Source organism: Galeopterus variegatus, unplaced genomic scaffold (genome assembly GCF_000696425.1).
Source record: "Galeopterus variegatus unplaced genomic scaffold, G_variegatus-3.0.2 Scaffold8980, whole genome shotgun sequence".
NCBI lineage: Eukaryota > Metazoa > Chordata > Mammalia > Dermoptera > Cynocephalidae > Galeopterus > Galeopterus variegatus.
The window spans coordinates 30,509-35,911 of NW_007735091.1; the positions used below are offsets into that span (position 1 = coordinate 30,509).

Sequence of the window (5,403 nt, forward strand, 5' to 3'; positions counted from 1 at the left end):
ATCAGGGAAATGCAAATTAAAACCACACTGAGATACCATCTCACTCCAGTTAGACTGGCTATAATCAAAAAGACGGAGAATAACAAATGCTGGCGAGGGTGTGGAGAGAAGGGAACACTACTGCACTGTTGGTGGGAATGTAAATTAGTACAACCACTATGCAAAACAATATGGAGGTTTCTCAAATAACTACAGATAGATCTTCCATATGATCCAGCAATCCCTCTTCTGGGTATATATCCAGAGGAATGGAAATCATCGTGTCAAAGAGATACCTGCACTTACATGTTCATCACAGCTCTGTTTACAATAGCCGAGACATGGAACTAACCTAAATGTCCATCGATGGACGATTGGATAAGGAAACTGTGGTACATATATGCTATGGAATATTACTCTGCCATAAAAAAGAATGAAATACTCCCATTTGCAACAACATGGATGAACCTGGAGAAAGGGTTATGTTGAGTGAAATAAGCAAAGCACAGAGGGATAAATACTGCATGTACTCACTCATATTTGGGAGCTAAGAGAGAAATGAAGGAAGGAAAGAAAGAAAGGGAGGGAACATTCCTAGGGCTACAAAGTGGAGTTGGGGGGGGAAAGGAGGTGGAGGAGGGAAGTTGGGGGATAATTGGATGGGGACAAGGGGTACAAAAGTAATTTCTGGCAATGGGTATGCCCCCAGTATGAATCTGGCCCTCACATCATGGGCAGGAGGGTGACAATTAGCTTTGTATCTCATGAATATTCTTAATTAAAAAAAAAAGAGCTCAGGCTCTGGAGTTTGCGAGCCTTGATCAAGCCCCATTCTGCCATTTATCAGCTCTGTGATTTTGAGCAAGTACCTTCACTTCTCTGTGCCTCAGTCTCTTCACCTATGGAAAGGAGGGAGTGATAGTATTTATAGGTTGTAAGGAGGATTGAATGTGTTAATACAACTATGATTCGTGGAGCAGGAGCTGGCACATTCTTAGTGACCATTCTTGGTTTTTACTCATCCAATGAGTATCTATGGAGAGTCCATGATGCTACTGTGCTTGCTGTACACAGGGCTGGCACTAGGAAATTCCCCTGAAAGGTCCAGGCAGCTCAGCATCTTCCTTTGGTCACATACATAGGTTAAAAAGCCCACATTTCTCCAGGAAGCCCTCTAGGATTAATCAGAATAGAACTCTCCAAGGAAGGGGCTTCGACTCCTGTGTCCAATGATCACCATTAGTATTTTTTTGCTTTTTGTTTTTTTCTTTTGGAAGTGCATCCCCGGGAACTACTTAACGAGAGAGCCTTTGCATGGCAAATTTAAATCCCCTCACAAATTCTTCTCACCTGGTGTCAGTGTGATGGCTGCATCCCCAGGCCACGTTCTTGCTCTCACCTTCACAGCCTCTCTTGCTCTTCCCTGAGGTGCAGTCACCTGTCCAGCCTGCAGAAACCCAGTTTACTGATGTTAGGATGTGACTGCCTGTGCTTGGATAAGTGTCCCATTTCCCCTGAGTGGGAGCCCCTGGGGGGCAGGCCCTGTGGTCCTTTCTTCCTTTGCCTTCCTTCAGTGCCCAGAACTAGACAGAGCCACAGTTTAGAGGGGACAGTGACTGAATTCTGTCCTGGGACATTGATGCTGCCTACATGAAAAAAGTGGAGCTGTAGGCCACGGTGGAGAGCGTAACAGATGAGATCAATGTCCTGAAGGCCCTCTACAACGCTGTGAGTCTCTTCCCATCACCAGCCTTGGGACCCACTTGCTCCCACCTCCTAGAGGAGAGGGCACTTAGAGGCTCACCAGCAGGAGTCTGAGTCTGTCTACTTGCTCACTTTGCTGGCTAGTGCTGCTCTCTACCCAGGCAATCCAAACCTCTGCCTCCCCACCTCCTTTCTTCCATGATAGAAGTGGTCATTGCCTTCTAGAAAGGCCCCAAATACCCATCCCTCAGTCAGTCCTGTGCACTCGTCTTCTGAGTAAGTGGCTCCCCATCCTGAAGGAGCCCTGGCATAGGTCTGCTCAGGAGTGGGCATATCTGTCTGGCCCTGCAGGAGCTGTCCCAGATGCAGTCAGACATCAGTGACACGTCCGTGGTCTGTCCATGGACAACAGCCGCTGTCTGGGCCTGGACAGCATCATTGTTGAAGTCTGTGCCCAATATGAGGACATCACTGAGAGGAGCAAGGTGGAGACTGAGGCCCTGTACCAGAGCAAGGTGGTGACACATCATGTAGCTTTGGAGAATCTTGCTTCTTCCATCAGCCTACCTAGACAGCTCACCCCGGAGGGCAGACCCTGGCTCTGAGCCATTCTCTTCCAGTATGGCAGTTCCCTCACCTTCCTACTGGTCTGGTCGTATCAACAGAGAGCTTCCTTCCTTGTCAGAAAGCTCTGACTTTGCTCCAATCCAGTGCTTCTCAACAGGGAGTGGGGAAGGTATGATTTCCCCCAGAGGACATGTGGCTACGTCTGCAGACACTTTTGGCTGTCACGCCTTGACATGGGGTGGGGGGTGCTACTGGAAACTAGCAGATAGAGGCCATGGATGCTGCTAAACATCCTGTCAAGCACAAGATGCCACCCCCCAACAAAGAATCATCCTGCTCAAAATGTCAACAGTGGCTGAGAAATCCTTAACCTAAATCCCTCTTGCTGCATTCCCTTTATTTTATTTTAATGTTGGAAACTCTTCCATTTCTCCTCCACCAATCTTGCCCTGTGTCAATATGTGCTTCTGATTTGGTCATACCGAAGTGTTAAAGCCAGTGTCAAGAAGCCAAGGGAAGGGGGCAGGGCACGTGGGAGGAAGATTGAGCACAGTCTAACTCTACAAGGCCCCGGGAATTCTGTACATCCTCCTCCCATTCCCAAAATCTGAGTGGGACACAGCTGGTCCATCTATGTCTGGCTCTTCTCTTGGATTTTCCCAGGGAAGTAGAGTCTGCCAGTTGATGAGATGGCTCCAGCATATGACATGTTTGCTTTCAAGTCTCAGCACTGCCACTCCATGGCTGGATGACTTTGGTCATGGTTCTCAGACAATCTGTGTCTCAGTTTTCACTTTTGTTAAATGGAGATAACAATGCCTTTCTCATTGGATAGTTGTGAGGATTAATGAGACAGAGCAGAGGGTCTAGTACAAAGTGACAACTCAACAAACAGTAGCTACTGTCTAGAAGACAGTTCCCCTGATGCAGGGGAGAGGGTCCTGGCTTCCTCCAATAGGGGACCTGGCACAAGTCTGTGTTTTAGTTTTCCCATTTGTGGCATGAACAGGTTGCATTAGGTGACCTATAAAGCTCTTGCTGGCTTTCTGAAGGTGTGACTCTTTTCCGAACACACTTGGGAGAGCTGCAGACAGCCGGCAGGCATGGTGATGACCTCAGGAACACCAAGAGTGAGATCATGGAGCTCAACAGGATGATTCAGAAGCTGCAGGCCGAGATCAAGAGTGTCAAGAAGCAGGTGGGAATAAAGAGGAAGAGTGTGTGTCCAAGATTGTAGGTTTATGCTTCCATCACAAAACCCAGGCTCAGCACGTGCTAAAAGTGAAACCATGCCCCAGACACATGCGCACTAAGATTTCTCAGGTGCAGTTCTGTGCTAGGTGCTGAACAAAGCTTGTTATGTGGATCCAAGTTGGACCTGCCTCCCTGGAGCTTGAAGACTGATGTGGGCCAGAAATACTGAGAACAGACATGGATAGGGAGGTTGGAGAAAGTAGCTGATTGTGTGGAGACTAAACTGGGAGAGTAGCCAAGGCAGCCTGCATTTATATGGGCTGGAGCAGAAAGAAAGTTTCCCTGCTCATTCAGGAAGACTTTCTGGAGGAGGGAAGTTTTCTGAAGGCTCAGTTGCTTGCCATACAAGAACAGAGAGGTACAGGAAGGGTCTGACTCCTCCTGAACTGGGCTAGGTCCTAGAGGCAGGTGTTGATAATCCCACTTCTTGGCATGTGAGGACTCAGATCCAAGCCCACGTTTTGCTACTGACCAGCTGCGCAGCCTTTAACCTCTGGGGTCTGTTTTCCTCATTTGCCCAATATTAGGTAACGTAGGTGCAACCACCAAGCACACAGGGCAGGCCCTCGGTAAGTGCCACTTGAATTTAAGTTGGACTCCTGGCTCCCCCATGCCCAGAATGCAAACCTGCAGATGGGCCATTACTGATGCAGAGCAGCGTGGGGAGGTAGCCCTCAAGGATGCCAATGCCAAGCTTCAGGACCTCAAGGCTGCCCTGCAGCAGGCCACGGAGGACGTGGCCCGGCTGCTGTGTGAGTACCAGGAACTGATGAATGTCAAACTGGCCCTGAGCATCGAGATAGCCACCTACTGGATCCTCTTGGAGGGTGAGGAATGCAGGTGAGAGTCCATCCGGTTCCCAGGAGGCCGAGAGGTCTGGGAGATTTCCTGCCTGAGCCTGATACCAGGTGCAAGTGTGCGTGTCTGCTGTTGCAGGTGGTGGTAGCCCTTGACAGCCTCCTCATGTTAAGGGCTGGGAGATGCTATCACATCTCCAAGACAGCTGTGTTTCCTGTTCAATATTAACACCATCAGAGTCTTATCTGGGGTAGATTTCCCCACCTCCATGCCCCATGTTTTAGCTGCAAAGTGTGTCTGCAAAGAGGAGTCATAGACATAAATGTTATTTCTAGGTCATTTCTTTATTACTGCCTTAATTGCAGGTTCCTGTATAATAGCACTTGGGTATAGGGCTCTGGCCCATGTGGGTTCAAATAATATTTACTGAATAAAGAGTATCCTGAGGAGGCGGGAGAGGTTGGGCTCAGGAATGATCCTTTGGTCCGTTACTCTCTAGGAGAACGTTAGTGGAAAGAGTAACACTTTAAGTCCAACCTTACTCAACAGAAAGAGAAACGCAGTTCATGATTTTTTGAGCACTGGTCCAGCCCATTTCTTATTCTGAATATCATCCAGGAAAGAGCTGGGGGGACCAAAGCTTTCATTACTGTTGACTTCAGGAGCGGGTACTTAGGGAAAGAGAGGATCTGAGAGCACTGAGGGCGGGTCTTCCCCAGCAGGATGTCTGGGGAGTGCCGGAGTTCCGTGAGCCTCGGTGAGTACCGGCTTCTTTCTCGGGGGAGGGGCTGGACCGTGGGCCAGCGCTGCTGCGAGATCGTTCTACGTGCGGTCTGCGAAGGGCTGCTGGGTGATGGTCCCAGAGGAGCCAACTCCCCCCCACCCCGCCCCGAAGCCTGCCCTCCCCACACTTTGCAGAATCTCAGCTCGGCCTCACCCCGGGGAAGACCGGTGGGCAGATGGGGGCGGCTCCTGGACTGCGCGAGCGGCTGGCGTGCCGGGCGGACACCCCAGAGGCTCCCTGACCCCAAATGCTCTTTGCAGAGATGGTCCCCAACACCGGCGGCGGCGGCGGCTGCGCCCTGGGAGCAGGCTCCGGGG

The 5,403-nt window shown here is 50.1% G+C and overlaps 1 pseudogene; it reads left to right on the top strand.

The window, feature by feature from the left end:
- LOC103608920 overlaps window positions 1–5,327 on the top strand; it is an 18,480-nt pseudogene extending 13,153 nt beyond the window's left edge.
- The last annotated feature ends 76 nt before the right edge of the window (window positions 5,328–5,403 follow it).